The sequence below is a fragment of the Equus przewalskii genome, chromosome 1, assembly GCF_037783145.1.
Source record: "Equus przewalskii isolate Varuska chromosome 1, EquPr2, whole genome shotgun sequence".
Lineage (NCBI taxonomy): Eukaryota > Metazoa > Chordata > Mammalia > Perissodactyla > Equidae > Equus > Equus przewalskii.
Window position 1 is genome coordinate 29,390,553 of NC_091831.1, and position 13,308 is coordinate 29,403,860.

Genomic DNA, 13,308 nt, shown 5'->3' on the forward strand with positions numbered 1-13,308 from the left:
ATTTACATTCAGGATAGCATTCTTTAGAGAAAAACATACCATGTACTGTGTGGGTGAACCTCAGCCCTCTGATCTGAGAATGCGGGCATACGATCCAATTGTCTCTGGTATTCTCTCTCTAAGTTAGAAAGAAGCTTAGGAAACGTTAGGGAGCCTGATGGTTTCTTCCTTTCAATTTTTCCATCAAACACTTACTTGTGGAACACCTATTACATTCTCAAACCTACCCTGGGGGTTGTGGACATTTTTAAAAACCAAACCATGAAGTCCACCCTAAAGACATTTACAATCTAGCAAAGTGATAATATAAGAATGTAATTTAATAAGGTATTAAATTGCTACCAACTGACTATAAATCATATAGGCTTAATTTGGGAAGGTTTTCTGAAGAAGGTAGCATTTGAGCTTTAAAGAAGGGATGAGATTTCAGTAGGCAGACAAATCCTTACCCTCTTTAACTCAGGTGGTGAAGCCAGTAGGGCGCCCAAGCTTCTTGCTCAGACATCTCTGAGTTGCTGTTCCTTCTGTTCCACTAGGGAGGAAGGGTCACCTCAGTCACAGTGCAGGGGTCCTCAAAGGGCCCCCAACTTACTTCCACATGGCCACGTCTTCTACTTTAGCATCCATGTCACCTTTCCTCAGGGCCCACCAGAGACAATTGTCTGTTTTCTTCCCTTTATCCTATTTCTCTTGCTTCAAAACCCTCTCTGGCAAGATCTACACTCGCAAACTGAACTGAAAAATAAAGAAATTATTATACTAACTCATCATCTAGATTATTCAGACCAGATGATTTAGGACTCTTCTCTTCCTGAGTATTTTCACCAGGTGACTTTGTTGTCCACCTGGAATCGTCCAGACCAGGCCTTCATTGGGAATTCCTTATTGTGAGATGAGCTTGGTCAGTTTTGGCCCTTGTACAAACAACTTTAGGTTCTTCACTCTCTCTTTGATTCCCCTAGCTTTATTGAGGTAGAACTGACAAATAAAAATTGTACATATTTTAGGTGTACAACTTGGAGGTTTGATATACATATATCTTGTGAAATGATTACCACATCAAGTTGATACACACATCCATCACTTCTCATGGTTACCATGTGTGTGTGTGTGTGTGTGTGTGTGTGTGTGTGTGTGTGTGGTGAGAACACTTAAGATCTACTCGCTTAGCAAATTTCAAGTATACAATACAGTATTATTAACTATCGTCACTATGCTGTATGTTAGATCTCCAGAAATTATTCATCTTATAACTGAAAATTTGTACGTTTTGCAGGTCCTACACTCTTTCATCATTCAGAAACGGAGCAGCAGAGTCTACTTAAGATCCAGAGTCAAGTCCTAGGGAGGTAAGGAGCAATGACTCCTGGGTTTCAATCTTGATCTCTTCCCTGACAACAATAGCGGACAGGGTTCTTTCCATTTACTTGACTAGGGAATTCCCAAGGGATGGAAAATCTTGTAGGAGGGAAAACAGACTTGGGTGATTTTATTTTATGTATTTATTTATTTATTCATTCTGAGGAAGATTTGCGCTGAGCTAACATCTGTTGCCAATCCTCCTCTTTTTTTGCTGGAGGAAAATTAGCCCTAAGCTAACAACTGTGCCAATCTTCCTCCACTTTTTTATGTGTGGGTTGCTGTCACAGCATGGCTAATCAGTAGTGTAGTTTCCCATCCAGGATGTGAATCTGCAAACTTCGGCCACCCACGTGGAGCATGCCAAACTTAACCACTAGGCCACAGGACCAGCTGCCAGACCTGGGTGATTTTTATGTGCAAAGGGAGAGCTAATTTTAAACAAGTTTCTCCCACTGCTTTAGATTTTTTTCCCCAAAGGAAAAATTTATACCTTTATTGTTTTGTACAAAATTAATGCATTCTCATTGTGAAAACTTCACCCTAACAGCAATATATAAAGCAGAGCACACTCCCCTGTCATGACCGTCTCCCTCTCCCCCCTCCAAGATAACTATTGTTAAGTTTTAGATGGCCTTTCAGGTTTTTAAATATATGCCTATCAATATAAATATGTATATAAACATTTTTCACAAAAATGAGATTATATGGATTATATTTTGCAAATTGCTTTTTTCATTTAATAACATATTATACAGTTTTCTACTTTAGGGCCTAAAGATCTCTCTCTTTTATTTTTTAAAGAGCAGGATAGTATAAATTGTCAGGTATATAAATTGTCAGCAATTTTATTTTGCTGAATATTTGGGTTGTTTTCAATCTAGCAAAGGAATTGACAACTTTTTAATTTATTTCTATTTGGATTTAAGTATTGCTGTTTTAGTCACTTTGATACGGAGAATAGAATATCTTGATGTTGTAGATACAAGGGATTATACATAAAAGTATGATTTCCACAGGGCTTTGCATTTGTTTTCAACTTTATAACCTTTTTTAAAAATTGAGATATAGCTGACATCATGTTGTATAAGTTTAAGATGTACAACGTGTGATTTGATACATGGCAGTATGATTACCACCGTGATCATCTCTCACAGAATCATCATTTCTTTTTTGCTATGAGAACATTAAGCTCTAGTCTCTTAGCGACTTTGAAGTTTAAATAACCTTTTTAATCTCGTCCCATCTTCTCCAAATCCCAGGTCTGACGTTTCCTCTCAGTGTCCTCAAATCAAGGGTTCCATGTAAAAATGAACTACATTTGCATTGTTCCTCTAAAAATGAACTATATTACATTATTCAATAACTTTTAACATTGTAGATATTTGAAAAGAAAGTATTCTTTGTTCTCCTGGAATTTTATATCAGCAACTGATGTATTGTAGCATTTTACAATCAAATTTCTTGATCTTCTACCCAAGTTTATCTTCTGAAGATATTTGCTTGATAACATTCTTTTAGACCTAAAAATGTGGAAATTAAGGCACAGGGCAGAAAAGCAATATACCCAATACTCTAAGTGACACTATTCTTTTAAATTATCATTGTTAATGTCCTGACACTCTGCTATATTGTTGAACCCCTATTTAAATCTTTGATAGCGGCACATTTGCTTTGTTGTACTTTTTCCTGAGAAAATATTGAAATGTTAATTTGTCTTTATACTTAATTGGTAAAAACTTAATGGTTTATGATGTGTCAGGCCCTGTGTAAGCCCCTGAATTATAGTGATGGAGGAGGCTGCCACCACGTTTATAGTCTTCCGGAAGAAACAGACTAGTAAACACTCAGCAGTGCTAAGGAAGAGATATGTGTGGAGTGCTATGAAAGCATAGAGGCCGTGTACCTAAAGGAGCAGGGAGAGAGGGAGAAGATGCAAAGACTTGGCTGAGTCTAAAAAAGTGAGTAAGAGTTCGCCAATAGTGACAGAGAGGAAGGCGAATCCAAATAGAAGGAAAAACAGAAGACATTTCAAGTCTGTGAAGCAACAGGGTGCATGTGAAGAACTATAATCAGTCGGTTGTGGCTGGAGTGTGTGTGATGTGGAAATAGAAGGCAGACCAGAGAAATTAAGTAGGATGCCAGTGGGAAGGGCTTGTGCTAAGGAGGTTGGACTTGATCATGAAGGCAGTTTAACCCATCAAAGGGGGTTAAGCAGATGTGTGCCATAAAATTTGTATATCGGAAGGATTATTTTTTGGCAGTGATGAAAGGTGGCTTAGATGAGACTAGATGCAGAGACAATTTAGGACCAGTTGCAGAAATCCAGGTGAGAAAAGACAAAGGCTGAACTATAGTAGTGAATAAAAGAGCATGGATTGGATGGCTATTTAGGATAACAGAGGCTGCTATGACTGAATATTTGCTTGGCACTTCATACTCATTAAGTATTCAAGGTTCATTTGTTAATGTCTAATCTATTGTTCTCCATAGTATTTTTAAAAATCTATTAAAGTTGATCTGAGGACAATTAATATTTAGGCAAAAGCATCTTTTTAGATTTAACCAGGTATCAAAAAAAAACCCCTCTATACACAAAATAAAAATACTAATAGAAATATTTTCGACATATATGTTAAAAAGTGAATTTCTGTAATATATAAAGAGCTATTATTAACCATTAGGATGAAAAAATAGCCCTATTTAAAAATGGCTAATTCATATGGATAGGGTCTTCAATAAATGCAGAAATAAAAACATCCAAAATGCAGATGAAAATATTCAGCTTTACTGATTGTAAAAGACAGATTAAAACAATGAGACATCACCTTCATTTATCAAATTGGCAAAGGTTTAGAAAAATGAGAACTGATATTGACAAAGATATTGTATTTTGTCAAATGGTCATTTTATATACCGCTGGTAGGAGCATGACTTAATCCAATGCTTTGGAGAGCAATTTGATAACATGAATTTAAAACTTTGATCATATTAACACATTTTGACCCAATAATTCCACCTTTAGGAATTTGTCATAAGGGAGTAATCAGATAATATTTATCAGGATGTATATTCAAGGATATTTATTGAATTATTATAAACAATAGCTTTAGTACAACACTTTTGGAGTGTCTATCTATCCAGCTCATAATGATTGCTTTTATGGTCTATCTCCAATGGGCAGATAGACCTATCCAATGGGGGTCCTCCAGCGACAATTTTGTACCAAATGGCAGCCTTTCCCCACCCCCACCACAAATGTCATGTGTAGGCTGGTACTATCCCAGCTGAGCCAGTCAAGTATCCTTCTCTGGGAATTTGGATGAGTGAGAGAGTGACAGGGAGAAAATAGTACCTCTGTCAAGTCCAGCTTCTCAGTGTCTCCTAAACAGTCCGTGTATTTATTTTTCAAAAATAAGAATACCGAGAGCAGAAAGGAGAAGCATGGGATAGCAAAATGCTTTCTAAAGTAGATGACTTAGAGAATCTAGAAGCCCTATAATAGAGGGTGGAAGGGGCCAAAGCTGAGCCTAAGTCTTTGTACAACCAAAAAGGACTATGATACCTGACAGAGAGTTTAATGTTGAATAACATGACTTGTGGCAATGATCCTCTTTCACAGTAATGACTTTGACTCAGAATTCCTTCTCTTTGTAGGGAAAGTCTAGGCAGGAAGTGATCAGTAATTCAGAAGTCCTGGTTAACCCATTCCTTTTTATTTTACTGTTCCATTTCCACTGGCTTTTCAAGGATGCTAAGAAATATGCCAAGACTAAGAAGAATTGGTATAGAAAACTGATTTGTCCTGTGTATTAGCTTTGTAGGGCTGCTGTAACAAAGTACCAGACTGAGAGGCTTAAAACAGTAGAAATGTGTTATCTCACAGTTCAGGAGGCAGAAGTCCAAAATTAAGGTGTTGGTAGGATTGGTTCCTTTTTGGGAGCTCAGAGGAAGAATCTCTTCCAAGACTTTCTTTTTGCTTCTGGGGATGGCCAGCAATCCTTGGCATTCCTTGGCTGGTAGACTCACCACCCCAGTCTCTGACTCTGTCCTCCTATGCCACTCTCCCTGTGTGTCTGTGTCTCTACATCCTTTTCTCTTCTTAAAGACACCAGTCATACTGGATTAAGAGCCCACCCTACTCCAGTATGACCTCATCTTAACTTAACTAATTATGTCTGCAGTGACCCTATTTCAAAGTAAGATCACATTCTGAGGTACTGAGGACTTCAACGCATCTTGGTGTCACAATTAAACCCATAACACATGGTATGTATAACTTTAAACATTCAATTCCAGCAAACCTTGTACTCTTATTCAGATGTTGTATAATCTCAGATTTTAAAACTCTGGACCTTTTCACTTGGGTGGTCAAATCCCACACATCAGATATTGGAAAGTTCTATGATTCCAGAGTCTGCATTTTGCATATTGAGCCCTTTCTCAGGCCATTTGATTTATTTTAGGGAGAATTCTTCGTTTATTTGCAGAGAGGTAGATACTTGGATGATGGAGGAAGAATGGAGTTGATGGGCTGACTGCTCTGTATACAGACTTTAAATTAATAAGTGCCACATCTCACTAATTCCCTCTTTTGTATCTGGTGTTTCCCAGTTAAAATCTTCTCCAGGATTCTGAAGAACTGATCGGTGCCCTTGGCTGTATCACCCTGCACATGTACTTTAGGCAGTAGCTTCCTCTTCCTGGCTTCATTATCCTTTCTTTATTCATTCTCTACCTTCCAAATATTGGTTGAACTCCTTCATTTGCTCACAGGCTCCCTCATTATTTTCACCACTGTAAATTTTATTTATTTATATGTTATTTCTTTGTCATCATTTTAATGGGGTGCAGTCCCAATAGGGAAAGGGAAAAACTATATGTTCAATAGGTCACCTAAAACTTGAGGATATATGTACTTAATATTTTGATAGATATCACCAAATTGCTTTTCCTTTTCGATATTTATGCTTCTCAATTCTTTTTCTTACTTTATTGCATTGGCTAACCTTGAATATAATGTTAGTAGTGGTAGTGGGCCTCCTTATCCTATTTTAGTGGAAATGCTTCTAATATTTCATCAAGCATGATTTTTTTTCTTCTTCTCCCCAAATCCCTCCAGTACACAATTGTATATTTTAGTTGTGGGTCCTTCTAGTTGTGGCATGTGGGACGCCGCCTCAGCAAGGCATGATGAGCAGTGCCATGTCCATGCCCAGGATCCAAACCAGGGAAATGCTGGGCTGCTGAAGTGGAGCGCATGAACCTAAGCACTTATGCATGGGTCCAGCCCCTAAATATGATTTTTGTGTAGGTAAGTATCCTTAATCAGACTGAGAAATTTTCTTAATATTTCTGCTGAATTTTTAAAAAATCTGTAATAGGTTTTGATCTTAGTACTTTATCTTGGTAGTATCTATTGAGATGATAATAGATCTTCCTCCTTTAATGTGTTAATATAGTGAATTACATTAGTATAGTTCCCAATTTAGAACCATTCATAGATTCTTGGGATGAACCTTTCTTGGTCATGATGTATTATTTTATGACAGTGCTATTATTCTGACAGTGCTGGATTAATTTGCTAGCATGTCACTTCAAATTTCCTCTATGAGCATAGGTAAAATTGGTCTGCCTCTTTTCCTTTTTTTAATGCCATTCTTGTTTGGTGTTGGTAGCAGGATTATGCTAGATTTTTGGAATGAACTGGAGGAATTTAATCCTTTTCTAAGCCCTGGTACAGAATTCCCTGGCATTCTTCTCAATTCTATTCCCTTTGTTCTCTCCCCAGACATATCATTATTCTGAATTTGGTGCTTATAAGTCCCATGCATGTTTTTGCTTTAACTACATACATATGTATTCATAAATAATATATAGTATTGTTTTGCATGTTTATAAATGAAAATTTATACAAATGCAATCATATGTCATGTAGTTCTACATCTTCCTTGGTTTTTTTCTTTTTTAGGTATTTATTCATGTAGATACATGTAACCTAGTTTCTTCATAAACTACTGTGTAGCATTCCTTTCATGAATGTACTAAATTTTATTTACTCATTGTCTCTTGGTGGTTATTTAGGGTTTTTTTTTTACACAGATATTCTTGTTTTCTGGAAGTCAGGTATCAGAGTTTCCATAGAATATATAGCTATAAGTGGAACTGTTGATCCAAAAAATGTGCTTGTTAGCTTTGCCAGATTTTGCCAAATTTTTCTGCAGAGTATTCATACCAATTTCTATTCCCACCAGCAGTATGAGAGTTCTTCTTTCTCCACATCTTCACTATATTTGGTATTAATCATATTTTTAATTTCTTCAATCTAATGAGTGTGAGCCGGTGTCTCATTTTAATTTTAATTTTGTTAATTACCTATGCAGTTATTCAGATCATTATTCTGTGAGTTGTAATGAATTTATTTTCAGTGTTATGGAGTATTCAATTGTATAAATAGTTCACAATTTGTCCATTTTACTGTTGATGGAATTTGAGTTTGTCAGATCTTTCGCTAGTGTGTGACAGTGCTGCTATGACATTCTCATACACATCTTCTGTTTACATAAGCAGCAATTTCTTTACAATCTTCTTTACAAAGCAGAATTCTGTGATCACATGGTTAATGCATCTTCTACTTTACAAGATGATGTTCAGTTATTTTCCAAAGCAATTTTCACAATTTACACTCCAGCTAGCATTTTACACTCTGTGAGGCACTTTATGACGTGTGCATTTAAGTCTTCCAACTACTTTTTCTGTTGGATTATTTGTCTTTCCTCTTTAAATGATATATAAGTTCTTTATATACTGTGGACCTTAAACCTTTGTCAATTATGTGCATAGCAAATATCTTCTCCAAGTTTGAGGTATGCTTTTCTTTTTCTTTTTGAGGAAGATTAGCCCTGAGCTAACATCTGCTGCCAATCCTCCTCTTTTTTTCACTGAGGAAGACTAGCCCTGAGCTAACATCTGTGCCTATCTTCCTCTGTTTTATATGTGGGACGCCTGCCACAGCATGGCTTGATAAGCAGTGCATAGGTCCACACCTGGGATCTGAACTGGAGAACCCTGGGCCACTAAAGGGGAGTTCACGAACTTAACCACTACACCACGGGGCCGGCCCCTGTGGTGTTCTTTTTTTGCTTTCTTTATGCTAGTGTCTTTTGATTATAGAAATTCTTACTTTTAATGTTATAATTACTAAAATGTAATAATTTAGTGTTATTATCAATAGTAATTTGTTCATATTATTATTATCATCATCATTTATGGTTTGTGCCTTTTTATCTAGTTTAAGAAATCCTTCCCTAACCCTAGGTTGTAGAGAGAGTCTCTTATATGGTGTTGAATTTAACAAATAAGTATATATGGAATAGTACCTAGCACATTAGAGTAAGTGCTATATAGGTTAGCGATTATTGATATTATTAAATTTTTAGATGCACATTTTTCACAATTTAGCATCTGTGGTAGGCTGAATAGTGCCCCCCCCCCCCCAAAGATATCCAGGTCCTAAACGCCGGAACCTGTGACTGTTACCTTACACGGCTAAAGTTACTTTGCAAATGTAATTAAATTGAGGATTTTGAGATGGTGAGATTTCCCTGGATTATCTGGGTGGGCTAAATGTAATCACAGGTGTCCTTATAAGACAGAGGCAGAGGGACATTTGACTGCAATGACAGAAAGAAGGTAATGTGACAATGGAAGTAGAGAAAAACTTGAAGATGCTATGCTGCTGGCTTTGAAGATGGAGGAAGAGGCCATGAGCTAAGGAATTCAACTCCAGAAGTCAGAAAGGGAAAGCGAATGGATTCTGCCCCACAGCCTCTGGTGGGACCATGGCCCTGCCTACACTTTGGTTTTGACCCATTGAAACTGATTCCAGACTCTAGCTCTAGAAGTGTAAGATAATGTGTGTTGTTTTAAGCCCCACATTTGTGGTCATTGTTATGGTGGCCATAGGAAATAAATACAGCATCTCTTATAATTGATGGATCTTACACTCCCTGCCAGCCAGGCAGCAGTCGTGATGTAGTTGTTATTCCCCACGCAGACAGGGACTTGGTTGTTACTCCTGATCTCTTTCCCAGACAACTGTAATCCTTTGACTTTTCAAACAACAGAGTATTTAAAGACTATGTGGAAAACTACTATAAGTCCTGGCTATTGTCTGAAATATTCTGTTGACACATTTTTGTCAATCAAGGAAATGTTGATATCAAAATTTGCAAAATGGGTGCCAGTGGGTTGGAAGAAAATCCTGAAGACAGGATGGGGCACCCTTTAAGGAACAAAGGGTGTGTAGAAAACACAGAATTCAAGACTGTTGCCAAGAACTATTCATAAGATTCAGGCTCTGAATAGGAAAACATCTTGGGAATATTTTAACCAGTTTATTTCCCTCATATTTTCTTTTTTATGCATGCACATAAAATCTACATTTAAATAAGTTTTTAATAGTATAAGATTAAAAATTCTAAGTAATAAGAAAGCATTATCCTATAGTTCAATTGTCAGTATTTTTCCTCTCTTAAAATAGTGATGCATCATAGAATAGTTGACATCTGAGATTCTATGAAATTTATTTTTGTTGTTGTTGTTGTTAACAACCTGTGCCTTTTGTGTCTTGTTTGAGAAGTTCTTTCCCACTCATAGATTGTAAAGATAGTCTCTGATATTGTATTCTAAAAATATTATAGTTTGCCTTTTATGTTTAGATTCCAGATTCACTTAGAATTGATTTTTGTGTATGGTGTAAGTTAGGAGTCGAATTTACTTATTTTTATGTGGATAACTAGGTAAAAGATATCTATTCTTTTTCCATTGCTCTTTATTACCAGTTCTTTCATCAGTCAAATTTACATTTATTCTTTTCTTTTCTTTTGCTGAGGAAGATTCGCCCTAAGCAAACATCTGTTGCCAATCTTCTTTCTGCTTGAAGAAGATTCACCTTGAGCTAACATCTGTGCCAATCTTTCTCTATTTCGTATGTGGGTTGCTGCCACAACTTGGCTGTGACAAGTGTTGTAGGTATTTGCTTGGGAACTGAACCTGGGTCACCAAAGTGGAGTGTGCTGAACTTAACCACTAGGCCATGGGGCCACCCTCACATTGGCTACATTTTTTTCTCTCTACATCAGTAAGATAACATTTTAATTAGTAGAGATTTATAATAATTCTTTATATTTTGTGTGGCAAGTCCTCCCATCTAGTTTTTCTTCAGAATCTCTTTGTCAATTCTTCCCCCTTCCCAAAACACTTCTAGGATCTTGATTGGAATTGATCAGATCTACAGATCAATTTGGGGAGAACTGGCATCTTCACAACACTGAATCTTACAATCAATGGGTATGATATAGCCCTCCATTTATTCAGGTCTTCTATAATGTTTTTCAATAAAGTTTTATAATATTCTCCATCAAGAATTTAGATATATTTTTTTGTTTAGTTTTTTGTGTTTTTTTGTTGGGTTTATTGCTAGCTACTTCATATTTTTTATGCTACGGTAAGTGAAATCATTTTTTTTTAAATTGCATTTTCTAACTGGCGTATAAAAATTCAACTGATTTTTGTATATTGGCTTTGTATTCAGAAACATTATTTACCTTAATTCTAATATTTTGTGGTATAGTCTTTTGTCTTTTCTATGTTGCTACATCTATATAATCTGACAACAGTGACTGTTTCTTCCTTCTGTTTCTTTTTGTTGTTTTTCTTTCTCAGCTAAGACGTTTAGATCAACGTTGAATAGAAGTGATGATAGTGGCAACCTTTGTCTTGTTCATGAAATTAAAGCAAATCATTTGACTGTTTCACCATGAAATAAGATATTTGATATGGCGTTGTGATAACCAGTCCCCAAGACGGCCCCAAATGATCTTTGCCTGATGACATTCACACCCCATCCCTGAATCAGGCTGACCTGTGTAACAGAATATTGTGAAAATGATGGTATGTGACTTCTAGGTTATAAAAGATATTGGTGTTTCAACCTTGCTCTTTTTTGGAAGCCAGATGCTGTGTTGGGAGCATACTCAAGCAGCCCTAGGGGAGGGCCAATGTGGCAAAGAGGCCTCTTGCCAGCAAGCAGCATCACTGACAACTCTATGAGTGAGCCATCTTGGAAGAGGATGCTCCAGCCCCAGCCAGGCGTTCAGATGATGGCAGTACTGGCCAGCATTCTTCACTGAAACTGTATGAGAAACCCTAAGCTAGAACCACCCAGCTAAGCTGCCCTGAATTTCTGACGCACAGAAACTATGTGAAAAGACAAATGTTTATTATTGTGTTAAGCCATTAAGCTTTGGGGTGAACTGTTATGTAGTAATAGATAACTAATACAGGGAGTTTTTGTAGATTTGTCAGACTAAGAAAGTCCCCATCTATTCCTAGTTTTATAAGAGATTTTAATTTTTTCCTTTTTCTCCCCAAAGCCCCCCAGTACACAGTTGTGTATTTTTAGCTGTGGGTCCTTCTAGTTGTGGCATGTGGGATGCCGCCTCAGCATGGCTTGACAAGCAGTGCCATGTCCGCACCCAGGATTCAAATCGGTGAAACCCTGGGCCACTGAAGTGGAGCGCGCGAACTTAACCACTTGGCCACAGGACCAGCCCCTATAAGAGATTTTTAAAAATTACAAATTGATGTTGAATTTTATCCATCTAGTGAATGAACATAATATCTTTCTTTAATATGCAAATATAATTAGTTATACTGGTTGATTTTCTAATATTAAACCAAGTTTGCATTTCTAGAATAAACCCATCTTGGTCATAACATATTGTGATTTTTGTACATTATTAGATTTAGTTTTCTAACACTTTATTAGGATTTTTTGCATCTATGTCACTGAGTGAGTGTGACCTGCAATTTTCCTTTCTCATAAAGTCTTTATCAAGTTTTGGTATAAGGATTTCGCTAGCTTCACAAAATTAGTTGGGGAATGGTTTAGCCTTTTCTATACTCTGGATTGGTTTATATAAAATGGAATTGTTTGGCCCTTGAAATGTGCATTAGGACTCACTGGTGAAACAATCTGGACCTGATTTCTTTGTGGGAATATTTTAAGATATTGGGTTTTTTTGTTTTTGTTTCATGAGGAAGATTGACCGTGAGCTGACACCTGTTGCCAATCTTCCTCTTTTTGCTTGAGGAAGAGCGGCCCTGAGCTAACATCTGTACCAATCTTCCTCTGCTTTGTCTGTGGGATGCTGCCACAGCATGGCTTGATGAGCGGTGTGTGGGTCCATGTCCAGGATCCAAACCCATGAACCCCAGGCTGCTGAAGTGGCGTGTGCAACCTTAACCACTATGCCACCTGGCCAGCCCCTTAAATTATTGTTTTAATGACTTAATGGCTATAGGATCATTCAGGGTTTTTATTTACCTTTGAGTCAGTCTTAGTAAATCATATTTTTTTCTGGCAACTGGTTCATTTCATGCAAGTTTCCAAATCTGTTGATATACATTTTTTCATAATTTGTGCTTATTATATATTTAATCTATCATATTTATAGTGTTCTCATTTTTATAACTATTACTATTTGGATCCCCTTCTATCTCTTTTCTTGATCAATCTTGCCAGAGGTTTGTTTTTTTTTTTTGCTGAGGAAGTTTAGCCCTGAGCTGACTACTGCCAATCCTCCTCTTTTTGCTAAGGAAGACTGGCCCTGAGCTAACATTCATGCCCATCTTCCTCTACTTTATATGTGGGAGGCCTGCCACAGCATGGCTGATGAATGGTGTAGGTCTGCATCCAGGATGCAAACCCACGAATCTGGGCCAACAAAGCACAGCATGCTGAAATTAACCACTATGCCATGGGGCCAGCCCTGAGGTTTTTTAATTCTAATAGTTTTTTCTAAAAATCAAATTTTAGTTTTGTTAATCCTCTCTGCTGTATGATTTTCTTAAGTTAAAGTGCTAAGAATTTAGAACAGTGTCCAG

At 37.0% G+C, this 13,308-nt stretch overlaps 1 long non-coding RNA gene across 2 annotated transcripts in view; it reads left to right on the plus strand.

The window, feature by feature from the left end:
* LOC139073632 (uncharacterized) overlaps positions 1-13,308 on the plus strand; it is a 53,715-nt gene that overhangs the window by 22,690 nt on the left and 17,717 nt on the right. For both annotated transcript variants that reach the window (XR_011522577.1, XR_011522575.1), the window contains one exon: positions 1,277-1,349. This is a non-coding gene — a long non-coding RNA (uncharacterized lncRNA). The remainder of the gene's footprint in view (positions 1-1,276; positions 1,350-13,308) is intronic.